An 18,434-nucleotide genomic window follows, 5' to 3' on the forward strand; every position below is an offset into this window, starting at 1 on the left:
GAGCCAAAGATCGAATTAATTTGAGACCACACTTTTTCCCAAAAACTATGGACGAGTGTACATGCAAAAAGTAAATTATATAAATCCGCAAGGGGCGAGGAACAAGTCCAACATACATCTGAGAGTGCATTATGTCTTGCATGGAGATTAAAGGGGGAGAGGAGGAGCCTATTGTAAATAAAAAAGAGTGTCTGTGTAGTATTTGCAGCTCTAGAGGACTTCCTAAGTTTAAGCCAAATTCTATCCCAAAGTTCCACAGACCAAGAAGCGTCTAAATCCTTTTCCCAAGATAACTCTACTTTAGTTTTCTCTCTTGGAGTGAGTGAACTGTGTAAGAATTTATATATGACAGAGGCCCTAGAGTTGTGAGTTAGAAGAGTGTGTAGCTTATCTGCAGAAGGATGTATGATGGTACAACGCGTACCATCACAACGCGGTATGTTACATCGCGGTTTTGACAACGCAAGTCGTTACATCGACTTGCGTTGGAGGGCGCTGGATTTAGGAATAGTGTGAATTACTATTCCAACTCCAGTCTACGTACAGTAGGGAAGGTGTTGGAATAGTAATTCACACTATTCCTTAGTCTAGAGCGCCCTCCAATGCAAGTCGGTGTAACGACTTTCGTTGTAAAAACCACGATGTAACCATACCGCGTTGTAATGGTTGCGTGGTAAAGGATGTTTCCCCTGCAGAAGAAGGTGCACGCGAAGCAGAAAGGGACGGAGTTTTATAATGAACACGGGCATTTTGGATGGCTTGTGATAAAAGGGAGTATTTCGAGTGGAAAGATGCAGGCAAATCAAAAAAGCCGCTAGCTTGTGAAAAGGACATAATCTCATCCTGGACATACAATTGCCGTACCCAGACCAGACCTCGCTTTCTCCAAGATTTCCAAAATAAAGGTTTATTGTTTATTAAAATAAAAACATTGTACCATATGGGGGAATTGAGAAATGATGGCCAGACACTAGAGTTCGAGGCGGAAATAGATAGTAGAATCTTAGAGGTATGCTTAATTACAGGAGTGGATACAGATTACGGCTTACGTGTAAAAGACAAATATTCTTGAAATGAGAATGGGGAAATGAAGGTCTGTTCAAGCGTGGTCCAAAGAGGGCAGTTTATAGAAGGTTCAGAGAGCCATCTCGAAGCCTGATGTAGTAGAAAGGATTTATGGTAAATGGGAAAATCAGGGAAATTCACCCCACCCTCTGATTTTGGACGAATCAATTTGGATAGAGACATACGTGATTTCTTATTATTCCATAGAAAGGAGGATAAAATGGAATTGAATTTCTTAAAATACTTTAAGGGAATAGATAATGGAATGTTAGAAATTGTATATAAAATTATAGGAGATAGCATCATCTTTATAGTATCCAGGCGACCCCACCAAGATAAATACAAAGGATGCCATTTCGTTGTTAACAAAGACAATCTCTGTGTACAATTCTCCATACATCTTGATATTGTTCCTGAAACTGAGGGGGTAAAATGGAGACCCAAATATTTGATGAATTGGGGGCTCCATGCGAAACCTGAAGTGGAAAAGTCAGCCTTAAAAGTGTATTTTGTTAAAGGTAGAATTTCACATTTATCTCTGTTTAATTTATATCCAGATATGAATGCGAAGGAATCAACCTCCTCCAAAAAGAGAGTTGGGGTTGTGAGAGAAATAAAAGAACATCGTCAGCATAATCTGCCATTTTGATGTTGGTCTCTTTAAAAGTAAAACCATGAATATTATCATTTTGGCGGATTTTCAACAAAAAAGGTTCTAAGGCAAGATTAAAAAGAAACAGAGAAAGTGGACAACCTTGTCGGACACCTCTGCCAAGTGGGAAATAAGAAGAAATACCCCCATTTGCACAGACAGCCGCTCTTAGGTTAGAATACAAAATAGAAATCAGAGCAATTATTTTTTGACCAAAGCCAAACCATTTAAGTTTATGAAAAAGGTAGGGCCATTCAACTCTATCGAATGCTTTCTCTGCATCCAGGGCTATTGCTGCTAAAGAGTGGGAAAGATTGGAAGCTTTGGAAAGAACATCAAAAAATAAACGAGTATTATCTGTAATGAGACGTCCTTTGACGAAACCAGATTGTTCTGTTCCTAATAGGTCAGGCAAATGAGATTCTAAACGCGAGGCTAAGGCCTTTGAATTTTTTTTATAATCAATGTTAACCAAAGAAATGGGTCGATAGTTTTTACAATATTGGGGATCCTTACCATCTTTAGGAATAAGACAAATTAGGGCTTCTGAAAAAGAGCCAGAAGATTCACCTGATTCTAAAAAGGCATTTATGAGTGTATGTAATTTGGGAATAAGTAAATGTGCGAAGTGGGTAAAAAATTCGACAGTGAAACCATCTGGGCCGGGTGCTTTGTCTTTTTTGAGAGTTTGCAAGGCGGCAAGAAGCTCCTTTTGTGTGAGGTCAGATTCTAAAAGTGAAAGATCCAAGCACGTGTCAGAAGTGCGTTGAATTTCAGAGAAAAATTGAGACATGGAATGATCAGAGGAAAGAGTTTCAGACGTGTACAGTTTTTTGTAAAACTGGAGAAATTCTTTTAGGATATCTTCATCTTTGAACTTCAATGTATGGTTATGTTCATAAATAGATTCTATATTAAGTTTGTTTTGTTTAACTTTCAAATAATTGGCTAGCAATTTTCCAGCTTTATTCTGACCCCCATAAAATTTTGCACTAGACTTCAGCAAAAAGTTAGAAGCATTACTTGTTGTATCTTTGTTAAACTGAAATTTAGCATTTATAAGTTCAGACAAACAAGATTTCGATTTGGAAGAGTAGTAGGAATGCTCCAGTCTCTTTATTTTAGCCAAGAGGGCGTTGGTTGTTTCTCGTGCCTTCTTCTGTTTTTTTGAGATATATCCAATAATAAAATCTCTAGCGGATGCTTTGAAAGCGTCCCAAACCACATGACAAGGCAAAGTAGCTGATTGATTAAAGAGGAAATATTCCTTAAAAAAAGAAATAAAGGAAGATGTAAATGATGTATCTAGAAGTACGGCATTATTGAAACGCCATTTTCGAGATAAATTGGGTTTCTGTAAAACATCAAGTTGGATAGTGACAGGGGCGTAATCGGATATTAAGATAGAACCAATATCTGCTGCCACCAATGATTGAGAAAAGTTGTGGGACACAAAAATATAGTCTAAACGTGATTGAGTGTGATGTGTCGGGGAGTAGTAAAAGTATTCTCTTAATGTGGGGTTACAAAGCCTCCAAGCGTCTATAAGCTTATGTTGTTCAATTGTTTGTGTGAAAAGTTTATGAGACTTATGAGGGACAAAGGGGACAGACGAATTGCGATCCAAAAAAGGGTCAAAAATTTCATTACAGTCTCCTGTAAGGATAAAATTATCATCAAAACATTGTGTGATTTGTTGGGCTAGGGAAGACCAGAAAGCGGTATCTCCAACTGTGCGCGCATAAATATTTAACAAAGAGAGCGGAATATTTCCCATCATTAATGTAACAAATAGCCACCTACCATCCTTATCTGTACATTGCGATAACATTTTGATAGGAAGAGATTTGCGACAAAGACTGAGAACTCCATTACGTTTGCCATCGCCTGGGGAAAGAAAGACTTCCCCTACCCAACCTCTCTTTAACTTTACAGATTCTTCAGCCATCAAATGCGATTCCTGTAAACATGCGATATCTGCCCCCAACTTAGCTAAATGGGTCAAAACCCTCTGTCTTTTAATAGGTGAGTGCAAACCTCTGACATTCCATGTAATAAGTTTTAAAGACATAGAACAAAACTGTAAATGAGTAATACGCACCGATTGCAACAATTCTCTAAACCATTCAAACAATACCAAATACCAAACCAACTACATATAATATGAGCCAAATAAAAAGGAGAAGAGAATAGAAAGGAAAGAAAAGTAAGGCGAGTAAACAACATTTGAGATGTGAAAGAGAAAGGTAAAAAGGGGAGTAATGTTACAATGAAAAGGCATCGAGATAAAGTCCTCAAAGGGAAGAGAAGATCAAAGAAAAAGAGTACGAAACAAGAGAAAAAGAAGCTTAAAACAGTGAAAGACTTACATATAATCCAGGACATACGAAAGGTGGAGGGGTGTGAGGCCACACGGAACAATGACGCGTCCAAAGCCCATGCGGGAAAACGGGGGAAAGAACAAACCAACGGATGATGGAACAGAAGGAGAGATGGGACACAAAGATATAACCTGTGAAGAGAAAAAAGGAGATTGCTTGTATAATCGAAGAAATGCTAATGAAAAACCTGCATTTTGCTATTAATCAACACACAGCAAACCGTGAACAGATCCAAAGAACATGTAACATAAGTAAAAGCATTTCAGGAGTCAAGACAACTATTTGACATGTGATGTAGAAGTGTCCATAGAGTCAGCGTGATAAGAGTAGAGGAAGCTCTTCAGCTTTATTGGATCCTCATAGGTGCTGGTCTTGTTATTGATGGTCACTTTGAATAGACAGGGATGAAAAAGGCCATATCGTGCACCTATTGAGCGAAGCTGCGGTCGCAGTGCTAGGAACTCCTTCCGTCGGTCTGCAGTTGGTTTGGCATAGTCCTGAGAGAAAAATAAGGAGTTTCCTGACCAAGTAATGTGATTCATTGCCCTAGCCGCAGATAGAATTTTTAATAAGTCAGTGTATTCCAGAAGGTATAAGATCACGCCCCTCGGTTTTCTAACTGTAGCAGAAGACGTTAAGGGCGATATCGGGCCCAACCGATGAGCTCTCTGAATGTTGAGAAGAGTACCTTCCGGCAGCTTTAGGAGCTTTGGAATGAAGGATTTAAAGAAGACAATTGGGTCCGTACCTTCCGTTCCCTCCGGCAAACCATAAAGGCGAAGGTTGTTTCTCCTATTTCTATTTTCCAAATGTTCAATGTGCTTGTGCAGCGCTGACACCTGAGAACACAAGGAATCCACTTTGGAAACAGAGGAATTCAAAGAGTCAACATTTTGTTCCAGTGCATTAACACGTTCTTCCACGTTTGACCATCGATCAGTAAGGCGCTGCAACTTAGAATTGGTTTCTTCCATAAACGGACGCAAGGCCCGGATTTCTTCAAGCAGTAAGTCCATTGTGGCTGGAGTAGATTGTTTAGGAGGAGAAGGAGGATCTTTCTTCAGCCTCTTACTCGGTGCTTTAGTAGCGCCTGAGGATGAGGTGGTAGCAGATGTCAACGCACCTTTAAATGAGCCATTGGTAGAGTCCTCCATGGAGAGACAACTATAACGAGAGCTGGTACGAATTAAAAATGTACGCGTTGAAGACTTAGGCTGAGAGGAGTTTCTAGTTAATCGTCCCATAAATAGAAACAATATGATAATTGGAAGACCAGTAACAGTGAATTGTCCGTGTGCAAAGCCTGAATATTTGGCTCTTCAATTAGATATAATTGAATAAATAGACAGAGCTAAGCAGAAGGAGAGGTACAGCCAGAAAAAATGATTACAATGACATAGTTCGTCTAGTGGTGCAAAAACAGTAAATAAGAGTCAAAGGACCCAAATAGCATTAAGATAACCAGATAAAGTTGACAAAAGTTGTAAAGGGCCAACTAGATTACGGGGAAAAAGGCAGACGAAAAAATAACGCTGATATAGCCTTCACTCGCTGAAAAATGTCATATGCAGTGGGGAGAGATTCACCAACCATATGTTAGCAAACAATACACAGTTGGTGTAAATGAAAACAGAATCCAACAATGCAGGGCAGCCTCACATGACCGAAGAGTCAAAGTGCGTGGAAGCACCACTGATATATGACCCAATGTTAGCTGTATTCAGGCGTAAAAATGAGATATTGCGAACAAATCAAGCATCAGGCAATCCCCAACGTGGCTCATAGCAAAGTGAAAAATAGCTGAAAAATTAACATTGCAGGAAGCGATCATGTTAAAAAGAACCACATTCTCAGCTTAAATGAATTATTTTCTGGTGCACTGAGGCGATTGGGCAGTAGATGGCAGCAGAGCGCTTGTAAGCAGGGAGAAGAAGATCAAATAAAAGGTTCCTGAAGGCTGTTGAAGATATTGCAGAGCATCGAAGAAATCAAGCTGCATGAAGGAGTCAGCGTTATCGTGGCAGGCAAAGCGCATACAATACATCAAAATCCAAATAAAGGTAAAACTGTGTGTTCCACTGTAGTAGCATTAAGCCTTGACAGTCAGCTGAGAGAGAATGCAGGGCCACAGCATGCAGAAACTCCGCGCGTGCAATGCTCAATAAAATTTCCTCAGAGTGCAATTTGAGATGGCGGCCGTTTCTGTGACGGAACCGCTCCAACACATAAATCAGGAAAGCGCCCCTTACATGACGTTGCTGCCGGTCATGAACACTTCAACGCGGGAAGCATCATCTCCGCCGAATGAGCTCATCATATGCAGTCCGTGTGAGAATGCAGCTTTGCGTCAGGTCGGTCATTCTCTCCCACGTCCCGGGAGAGCTAGGGACAGTCCGCCATCTTCTCGGGCGTTAGCCACGCCACCCCCAACATTTTATTTTTAAACTTTAATCAGAACAGTGCGTGTGAGCAAGGAAGACGTTGCATGCACCGGTCTGCAGTGACGACTGACATTTGACGGCGGTCACTGGTGAATATTCCAGGCTAATGGGGCGATGGATTTAATGCACCTCCGAGCCTTATCATGACACATGTGTGACAGTTGGTGGCTCAACCTCCTATGGCCAATTTAAAATGAATTCATTTATTAAATCGCATATGTCTGTCAGCACCACGTATATATGATTCGGTTATATCCCTTTCTGTTTTAGGCAAATCAACCATTGGAGCCTCACCTATGACATCATCCTCCTCCTGCCTGGTCTACTTTTGAACCGCACCCTCTTCCAACCATTCATGCAGGCGCTGACTTGCATCTGACTGGCAAGCCATGCTCTGCCTGCAACCATTCAGGTGAGGTATGCACGCTCTGGCCTGCAACCATTCAGGAGAGGTATGCATGCTCTGGTCTGCAACCATTCAGGCGAGGTATGCATGCTCTGGCCTGCAACCATTCAGGCGAGGTATGCATGCTCTGGCCTGCAACCATTCAGGCGAGTTATGCATGCTCTGGCCTGTAACCATTCAGGCGAGATATGCATGCTCTGGCCTGCAACCATTCAGGCGAGGTATGCATGCTCTGGCCTGCAACCATTCAGGCGAGATATGCACGCTCTGGCCTGCAACCATTCAGGCGAGATATGCATGCTCTGGCCTGCAACCATTCAGGCGAGGTATGCATGCTCTGGCCTGTAACCATTCAGGCGAGATATGCATGCTCTGGCCTGCAACCATTCAGGCGAGGTATGCATGCTCTGGCCTGCAACCATTCAGGCGAGATATGCACGCTCTGGCCTGCAACCATTCAGGTGAGGTATGCACGCTTTGGCCTGCAACCATTCAGGCGAGGTATGCATGCTCTGGCCTGCAACCATTCAGGCGAGGTATGCACGCTCTGGCCTGCAACCATTCAGGCGAGGTATGCATGCTCTGGCCTGCAACCATTCAGGCGAGGTATGCACGCTCTGGCCTGCAACCATTCAGGCGAGGTATGCACGCTCTGGCCTCCAAGCAATTGGACGAGGCAACCACGCTCTGATCTGCAACGATTCGGACGCGTAATGCTTGCTCTAACCTGTGACGATTCGGACAAGGCATGCATGCTCTTGGATGCAACAATTCGGACGAGGCATGCTTGCTCTAACCTTCACAATTTGGAGGAGACATGCTTGCTCCAAGCTGCGACCATTCGCACAAGGCATGCATGCTTTGATCTGCAGCCCTTCAGACCACGCATGCATGCTCTGATCTGCAACCATTCAGACCACACATGCATTTTCTGACCTGCAACAATTTGAACGAGGCATGCATGCCCTTGGCTGCAACTATTCGGATGAGCCATGCATCCTCTAACCTGCAAAAATTCAGACAAGACATGCTTTCTCTGAGCTGTAACCATTCGCATAAAGCATGCATGATCTGATTTGTAACCATTCAAACCAGGCATGCATTTTCTAACCTGCAACAATTCGGACGAGCCATGCATGCTCAGTAGCCTGCAACCATTCAGGCGAGGTATGCATGCTCTGCCCTGCAAGCAATTGGACGAGGCAAGCATGCTCTGATCTGCAACAATTTGGACGCGTAATGCTTGCTCTAAGCTGTGCCATTCGGACGAGGCATGCATGCTCTGGCATGCAGCAATTCAGAGGAGACATACTGATAGGCTCCTCCTTGTCCCGAGATCTGGACCATCACCAAATTGGAAGTCACACTTATAATTATGACTACGTGGCTTAATATAGTGATTCATACTGTACTTCTGCTTTTTCCAAGCTCTGTGAATAACTAGTGTGACTGCCATCCAATTCAAGGCTTTTCAATTTACCAGTCTCTGAAGGATGAAAAGATCAGATGTCCTTGCCAGTATTTAACACATGGCCTGCAGATTACAGCAGGTGACAAGTGAACCTTATAACTCACTGAGCCATCTTGGCAGACTCTCTCTGTACCTATATCTAATATGAATGGAACTCTTGAGAAAACTGAACCACCAGACTCAGCCATTCCGCCTGAGTGTCCTCTTTCCACATAAAGTAACGCCGTCAGAGAGAAAAAGATTGTGGTCTTCTCAAAGACCCCCAGACCCCAGGGATGTAAACTGTGTTCCCTCTCACCCCAGCCATCATCATTTCTGCCCCATGACCTCTCAGGCTTGGAGCAAAGGTTGTGGATTGCCAGTTATATTGCATTGCTTCTTTCTCTGGGGTCACCTCAAACCTTTGTGTTTCCATTTGTAGTCTTGAAGACTGCCCCAAAATTCCCAGATTATTCCTGGAGCGACACAGCCTCCATTGAAGAGTTCATGAGGAATGACGCTGCTCTGTGCTCTGATATTTTGAATTCTTACAGATACAGTTCCCAATTAGTAGTGACATGGATCAGCTGTGGCTATGTATGTGGTTTAGCTCAGGGGACTATCAAGACACTGGAGCTGCTCTCTAACAGGACTAGAGTCACAGATAACGCGTCATAACCTTGACAGACAGCCCACCAGATGACAAGTGAACCACCGAAATAGGTCTAATAATAAACTTGATCTTCTTACAAGGAATCAGATGAACCTACTCATGACTGAGCACATGGGCATACAACTACCAAAGGAGCCAGCACTCCAGGCTCCTGTTGTCTTAGAGAGAACAGCATGACAACAGAGAGCTAAAAGAAGGAGCATGTTCAATTGTGAAGAAAACTAAAAAGCTGACCCAAAGATGGTCTGGTAGTAGACCAAACATAACTTTAAAGGGCCTTGTTTTAGATGTGTTGAAAAGGGCATGTGGTAAATCACAAAGAATGCCGAGCACTGAAAATGGTATGTATATTGCACAAAAAGAAAAGAAACTATGCAAAGTGTTGCCATGGTATGAATGTTGAATGAAAGGTTAGTGAAGTGTCAAATGCAGCGGCAGCTCCTCTGCAATGAGGTAGGAGCGTCGCACCACTGCCTGGCTCAGAGCCCGCAAATGTCAAATAAAACGATGTTCTTGCATTGTTTTATTTTGTAATTTCCGGTTCTTAGCCAGCGCTGTAAAGAGAGGCAGGGCCGAGGCATGGGAGGGGGGTGGAGGAGTGCTACGTGCACTCCACTCCCTAAGTGCTCATGTGTGTTTGGCCGGCCGTCTGAGGCCGACCAAAATAAACATGCGCACTTAGGTTTCTCCAGCCCAGCTGCATTTAGCAGCCGGGCTGGAGAAACCCCCACGGACTCCTTGGTCTGAGCAGGGCGTCTTTCTATCCCACTCAGACTAATTCCTGTGCTGCTCCGCAGCATGGGGATTGGATGGGAGTCTGTCCCAGGGGCTGCTGGGACCCAGGAAGAGGAGAGGTGGCACAATGCGACACTAGAGGCGACCAGCGGCTGAAGATACATTTTTCTAAAACAAACTATCATTTCTACATGTCGAACACACGCCCACATGTGACCAGCCCACCACCCCCCACGCTCACTCCACCCACCCCACCACCCTTTTTTGTGGCAGCCATCACTAGTCAAATGATAATGAAGCATTTGTCTTACTGCAGTGCAGTTGTGTGGTAAGCCAAGAGACAGAGTAACGATTGGGGGAGTAAATGTAGAAATGCTTTTATTTTGATGCTTGGTTAGTGTTATTATAGTGGAAAAGTTTCAAAGAAACATTTACGAGAATACAACTTATGAAATCAGATGTATCGACTGTAGGTTATGGTGGTACTTAAAGGGTATATACAGAGAATATATGTGGCAGTGAGAGGTGATTGTTTATTGAGCTGGTCCCACCAAAATGGTTAGGTGTACTTTAAATCCTACTGCTCATCCACAAGTACAGCTGAATGAAATAAATCTTCAGGATATGAACTTTGTGAAAGAATTCCCCAAAGTATTTGTAGAAGGATTAGGCTGTTCACAAAGATATGTCAATAACATTAAACTTAAATTTAATGCTAAGAGTGTAAGAGAAACAGTCAGAACTGAAATAAAACTGTTAGATTTAGGAGTGATAGAACCTAAGGAAGCCACTAAAAGTGTAGCTTTTATTGTCTGAGAAGGCAAGCGTGGGGAGACATTCAACTCTGCATTGATTTGAAATGTTTCAATAACAATTTAGTGGAGGACAAACATCCAATACTCAAGATTTCAGAGATATTTACGGAACTCAATGGGGCTAAAGTATTCAGTAAACTTAATTTGACATCAGCGTGCCATAAAGTTAAACTACACCAAGATTCGCAAGATGTCACAGCATTTGTGACACCTTTTGGAACTTTTAGGTTCATAAGAATGTTCTTGGATTGATTACTGCAACATCCGTTTTTTTTATTATCAATAGGTTACTGGGTGGGCTATAGAGAATACAGAATTTTCAAGATGATTTTCTAGTATTTGGGAAAGATTTTGACAAACACAATACTAATATGAAAGTTGTTAGACCAAGTTAGACCTGACAGTCTCAGAGTGGTATTACCCCAAACCTTTTGCTTACATACCTCCAATTTTTGCTGAAATTCGTTTTTGTTGGCCTTAGGGCTCTATGAACTTTACCACTGCTAACCAGTACTAAAGTGCTTGTGCTCACTCCCCTAAAAATGGTTTGATTGACATATACCTAATTGGCATATTTAATCTACTTATAAGTCCCTTGTGGAGTGGTATACTATACACACAGGGAATGCAAATTAAATGCTACCAGTGGCCCTGCAGCACATGTCTCCGTTCTGCCATTGCTGCCTGAATGCTGTTTTTAACTGCCATGTCGACTTGGCATTAAACCCCCTTGCTAAGCCTTAAACCCCCCTTTTATTACATATAAGACACCCCTAAGGTAGGTCCTAAGTTAGCCCATAGGGTAGGGCACTGTGTAATTAAAAGGCTGGACATTTACTTTCAAGATTTACATATCCTGGTAGTGAAAAACTCCTAAATTCGTTTTTCAGTACTGTGAGGCCCACCATTCCCATAAAATAACATTGGGGATTCCTTATAACATTTAACAACCTGTAATTCCCTATTGGGGGCAGATGGCTATGTCTTGGGTCACATGACTGGGTGTAGCTGACAGTTAAACTTTGTGAATTACTCTCAGTCACACAATAGAGGGATTAGGTGTGCTTCAATGGGCCATCTGCTGGCAGGATGGGGAAGTGGAGCTGAGCACAACCCCACTTGCTACTGAATAGACTGTGCTCTGCCTTCACACAAAGGGCCTAATGAACCCACATCAACACAGCAGCCAGCTTGGAGCCAGGACAAGGGGAGTCTTGCAATTCCATGCACTTCAGGGAACCTTTCCAGAAGCTTCTTCCACGTTCCAGAATAAGAGCATCTGGGTATAAATATAGGGCTTTCAGACCCCCTCTTCAATTAACTACTGGACCTGTGAAAGGACTCTCAGAGGACTGCCTGCTGCTGTGACCTGCTGTGCACTCTGCCAGACTGCTGTGGTACCTGAAAGGACTGCTTTGCTGCCTGGAGACTGCCTTGGATTTTCAGAGGCCAGCCCTGCTGTTGAGCCCTACATCTTCACCTGCACCCAGGACTACTAGAGTGACTTCGAGGACTAGTTTGCTGGCCTTCTTTGTGCTCAGGACCACAGGGACACAAAAGGCTCATATCATCTTGAACCTGTGCCTGAACCCAGCCTGAGTGAGTCCTGAAACACCAAGAGGTGTCCCACAGTCCTGGACCCTTGGTTGTGGTGCTAAAGGTACCCAGATGGCCAAATCCCAAAACTGAGGTCTCAGAAAAATGTTGGCCAAAAACTGCTCTGAGAACCAGGAGGAGACCAGGACCGACCTGCTCGCCTATCTGCTCGAGATGCATCACTGGTCGGAATGACTTTGCAGCTTCTCCCACTATGTTTTTCTCCATGGCAGCAAATCCTTTTCAGCGGTCCTTTGCCAAATGGGTATCCGATTTAGTGGAATTGTCTAAGGTTACAGTCTTCTGCCTTGTCCTGCTGGAGAATTCTGAGTCCAAACTTAGAAATCTTCACCGTGGCTTCTAGCCAAGGCCACCCGACAACAACGTTCCCTCCTCGGATACCTCCTGCAGGCTTGCCCTGCTGAACTTTACCTTCTCCGACACTTTTTCTCAGAATTGTATCTAAATCCAAAGGTAAGCGTTGACTGAGCCCAATCCACTTCCTGTATCAAAAATGTGCTCCATGGTGCTCAGCCATATATTTCGACTTTGAACCGGCCTCGTGCGACTAGATGTCTGCGGTTCACACTTTAATCTTTTATGGACAAGTTTTTACAATAAAATTAAAAAATGCATTACTCCTGTTCTACTGATTGGATTTTTATTGTTTTGGTGTCAAATCATTTATGAAAATTTACTCTATTTTTTTAATTGGTTTGGGATTTTTCTTGTGTTTTGTTTTCACTTTGTGTCAGCTTTTCCCTATTAGAATAGACGCTAGTGACAAGGGTTTAGGAGCTGTACTTATGCAGGGGGATGGTACAATAGCGTTAGCATCAGGAGCTCTGAGAGAGGTACCTACCACTGCATATAGTAAGATCTAAACATACATGCATGGCAGTGACCCAAAATACAAGAAAACCAGGTTGAGAGACCACTGTTAAGGCTTGGAATGCCTTGCCTTTATCTCTTCAGACACAACCAAATTTCAAGGTTTTCAGCAAACAACTTAATACCTATTTGTTTGTCAACTACTTTCAACTGGCCTGTTCCCATGATTTAAAAAACGGATTTTCTATCTAGTTTTTCTAGAATTTTAACCTTACTGGCACTTCTTCCTCAAGTACCAGCTGCACCAGATAAATCAATTATTTTATCATTCATTCAAAGTTAAACACAGTTTTCAGTGGTAGAAAAGGAAGCTGTCGGGTTTTCTTGGACCATAAATAAGTTTAAGAATTTTCTGTGGGAGATACAATTTTGTGTATACAGTGATCTTAAACCACAAAAAGAAAGTTCCAACAAAAAGGAATGGTTAATGTATTAGCAATAAATTCAAAATAGATTGTACTCTGAAAGAACATGATTTTGAAGTCAAATATCTTCTTGGGTTATAAATTGTGACTGCAGACTGTCGGAGTAGATCGGTAAATATCAAAATAACAGAGGAAGTTGTATTATGGTAGCATGTGAAACATTGTGAAATGAATGCAGGGTGTATCACTCAGGAAGAGTGGTTGCATGATATGGGAATATATGAGGTATTTATGCATATTAGTAAATGGATCAAAAGTGATTGGCCTAATAAAACTGGATTAAACAGAGGAGTATCTTATCAAAATTCAGGATGAGTTGGCTGAAACGCCGGGTTCGCTAACACCATAACCACCTACAAGGCTACTTTCAGACGCTGCCACCAACTTCTGGAGGATACCAAACAAGCATTTGCAATGCAATAGGTCTCGCATTTATAAGAGTTTGAGCTATTGGCATTGTAAAATTACAATGCCTTTTATTTATGTTTTGGTTTTAAAACAAATAAAAGGCATTGTCATTTACAATGTCAGTAGCATAAACTGGCATAAAAGCAGTGTGCGGCGTGCAGCAGTGTGCGGCGTGCAGCAGTGTGCGGTGTGCAGCAGTGTTTCGTTTAGCAGTGTGAGGCATGCAGCATTGTGTGGCGCCAGCGGCGTGCAGCAGTGTGCTGCGTGCAGCAGTGTCGTGCAGTATGCAGCAGTGAGTAATGCAGCAGTGTTCAGCAGTGTGTGGCGTGCAGCAGTGTGTGGCGTGCAGCAGTGTTTCGTGTAGCATTGTGCGGTGTGCAGCAGTGTGTGGCATGGAGCAGTGTGTGGCATGCAGCAGTGTGCGGCGTGCAGCAGTGTGCGGCGTGCAGCAGTGTGCGGAGTGTAGCATTGTGTGGCGTGCAGCAGTGTGTGGCGTGCAGCAGTGTATGGTGTGCAGCAGCATGCAGCAGTGTGTGGCGTGGAGCGGCATGCAGCAGTGTGCAGCGTGCAGCAGTGTGTGGCGTGCAGCAGTGTGAGGCGTGCAGCAGTGTGAGGCGTGCACACGAAAAAAACTTAAAGAACAGTTTGTTTTCGCCATAACCATGCAATTAAAAGGTTTAGGCAGGTATAAGTGGCATCGGAATCTCTTCTACAAAAAGCACTTTTATTCGACAAATGCATGTTTAACCCCTCCAGCTACCTATCTGTAAGATAGAGATATGCATCAAAATAGAAATACACCAGAGCCATAGCCAATAGGTCTCGCTTTTGGGACCTTATAAGTATTTAGTTATGCAGCACAATATCCTTGGTGCAACAACAACTGTTGCATGGCTAAACACTTATAAGGTCCCAAAGGCGAGACCTATTGGCACGCTTGTTACTGTTTCTATGTGTGCTGCATTAAGCAACTCACATAGGAGTTTCGAATCGGCATTCTGGATTGTTTTGATGCAGGAAGGGACACCTTCCTGCACATACACTTTCATTCCCCCAACACAGACACACCCATGCACTATTGTGCAATGGTGCCTGCTTTGACACTGGGCAGCTAGATTTATTGCCAGTGCTAGGAGAAACGCAGGGGTGCGCCACATTCTTGTTAATACTGCGCCTCACTGCGTTTTCAGAATGGCAAATCTGTAGTTAGCAATTTTTGCTTAATACTACGCTTAGTCATTCTGTTGTAAATATGGCCCAACAGCTCTTAAAAAACACAAAGTAAGGGAAAACCATAACCAAGGTCAGGGATAGAAGCCATTCATAGTAAAGGAGGCCTAAAAGATTAAATGATGAGAGAGAGAAGTAAAGCGTGTTTATGGGCGTTGCTTTCATTAGTGCAACAGTTGCAATGGCACCAGGGCCAGAAGCATGAGGGGCCCACTGAACTATGCTTATTGCTGTATTTTATCATTCAAGTAGCGGTCAGGGGCACATTCCCTTCCTTGCATTAGGGCCCACGTTACACTGGGTTCGCTGCTGAGCTTGTGAGAGAGAGAGAGAAAGGTCGTGAAGGAAGAGTGGATGTAAGGACGTATGGAAAGAAGAAAGAAGCTTTGAAGGGCCAAAAGCATTATACGGTGAATGCATGGGTGACAGGACTGATGGGTGAAGTGTAAAACAACATTTGTATGGGTGGTTGAATGAAAGAAAACCAAGAATAATAAAAGGTTGGATGAATGCATGGATAGGTGGGTGAAAGTCTGGGTGAACTGATAAAAGGAGGGTGAAATAATGGACAGATGAACTTGAATGGATGTATAGATGGGGAAACGATGGGTGAATGGCTGGAAGTGTGAGTGAAAGGCTGGATGGAGGGACGGAAGAGTGTAATGATGAAAAGGTCAATAGACAGAATGGTAAAGTAAGGATGGGTTGAAGCATGAAGAGATGGATAGGTGGATGGATGTACGAAAGGATGCAGAGAAAGGACAGAAGGTGGGATGAAGGGTCCTCATATAGGGTGACTAGGACCAACTCGATTCACTCACCAATGGCATGCGTGGTATGGATGAAAGTGGGGGATATTTTAGGGCTCTGGCAACTCCAACAGTTGTTTTTGCTTTGGTCGCCCTAAGTTGGCAGATGATTCAAATGGCGTACCTTTCGCGGATGGAACATAGCATCCTACCTGCAGTATTTTTCACATTTGTATTTCAAAATTGGGTCGCCTGACTGTCTCTATTAATATTTTTTTAATCTGCCTCGCAGACTTGCTGGGACTCCTTTACTGCGTGCAAGCAGCGCGGTGTGCATGACAAGCACAGACATGGCATCAGTACACCGTTACTGTATTGTATGATAAGATTAGCAGACGAGTTCGCATTATTAGGAACTCTGGGACAGATTTACAAGCCCCTTGCGCTACTCTTGCGCCACTTTTAACACGGGAAAAGTGACACAAAAGTAGCGCAAGGGGCTTGTAAATCTGCCCCTCTGTGTTTCTGTCATGGGTTTCCCCCTTCAAATCTTCCTCCAATATGAGCATCGTGACTACAAGTCCCAGGATTCATTGCAGAGTTAAATGAAATCCCAGGACTGCAACATGGTGTCCTTGATGACACGGGGTCATCTGGTAAATGCTCCTTTATTCTCAGAGTAGACATGTTACTTAAACAACCCAATGTGACCTTTTCCTCAAAAAACGATTGGTTCTTTAATTACTCGTACAATTGTCGGAACAGGAATTGTAATGCGGCAGCGCCGGCTGCATTAAAGGGGCAGGAAGGCGGAGTTCCCGTGAGTCAGCAGGGGTGCGAATCTGTTTGTAATCTGAGGTACAATGTCTGCACTCGGAGGCCTTAATTGCATTTTCTTCCCTACAGTTCTGTCACCTAACCGCATTCCTGTGCTCGGCAGATTACAGCCAATCAGCGCATGCAGATGAAGCCCTTTGTCTCAGCCTCGCTGAGGGCAGGGGTTAAAGAAGAGAAGACTGTGGGCGGGGCAGGGGAGATAGCGCCCGAGGGGTGGGTGGGATCCGCAAATGAATCTCAAAGTCATTGTGGCTTCAAAGGCGCCAGGATGGGGGTGACGCGGCCTCGCCTCTCGCAATCAAGGTCAGAATAAGACCCTGTAAGTGCAAATGGCGGAGGCTAAGCCCCCTCAGCGGGAGTGTTGGGGGCAGGGGTGAGTGAGACGTCCCGCGGAAGGAGGGCAAATGGACTCTTATGTAAAGCATCAACAATCTCGAGGGTTTTCGAGGCAGCATGCAGATTGCCAGCTCGCAGGAAGGGGTGTCAGAGTTCACACCCTACCCCAAAGAATTCAACGAGACATTGTACTACAAGCCTCAGTTTGATGTAGCAGAAAAATGTAACCGAACCTTCGGGACATGATTTGATAAGTATGGGACCACACATTTGGTCACGTGTGAAGCAAAAGTGGGAGGCCATGTTATACAGTTAGCACATAATAAACAAGGAATAAATTTTTTCCGGTGAAAAACAAACCCTTACTGAAATTCTCTATATAAAAAAACGCTGGTGTTTCGCTGTCCCCAACACCTAAATGTACACAGCCGGCATTTGTGAGCACTGGCTTTAAATCTCGAACTCGGAAGTGGATTGAGTCATCTGTGGTCACATCCCCCACCCAACCAAGGAATACACAAGTTCGCGCCCCTGCCGCTATATTTAGCTCTGTTGAAAAAAAGCATTCACACTGTACTAAATTGCGAAAATACCGACTATGTGACTATCGAGAACTTGGTTGACAAACTCAACAAGAAGGGCTGGGCGAGAAGGGAGGGGGGAATGCCAGCAACAGAGGAGCCCGCGAAAGTGAAAGTGATCGTGATTACGATCGCTACGGAGGAAAGACACATGGCGCTGCACGCGTGCACGTTCACGTGCACTGTAGCTTTAGGCCACGGCAGCACTTTGAAAAGCCCACATATAAAATGTCTCTTCGAGCCTTTGGCTCGCGAGACCTAAAAAGGACACTCTCTGAATGCATAGAGGAGAGCTCCAACATTTGCAAGGAGATTCTTATGACTTATGCAGATTTCACAAGGTACATGCAAACAAGGAGTGAACACATTTGGCATCCATCTCCTCTTGAAAGTTATTGTCCTGATGTATTATTATTTCATTCACAAAAAATGGTTGCAAATTCTGCACATACTTTATACAAATGTCATAGTATTTTGCAAACCGACCTATGTACTGTGCTTCGGTTTACAAAATACTAAATTGCAAGTGATTGCAGAATCAATGTTCATTAGGCAAATGCCAATTTACGACCCTCTGTGATTGACTGTAATCACAGGGATGGGGGTCTGCAAGAGACAGCACACCACCATCTCTAGGACTGTATTCCAAACTTTTTTTTCAAAGCAGCCCATGTTCCTCATAGGAACCAGTGCTGGTTTCATAAACACAGATTTTGGTTTTGGAAAACTTATCCCTCCTGTGACTGCCAACATGATTTCCGAA

Source organism: Triturus cristatus, chromosome 8, assembly GCF_964204655.1.
Source record: "Triturus cristatus chromosome 8, aTriCri1.1, whole genome shotgun sequence".
Taxonomy (NCBI): Eukaryota; Metazoa; Chordata; class Amphibia; order Caudata; family Salamandridae; genus Triturus; species Triturus cristatus.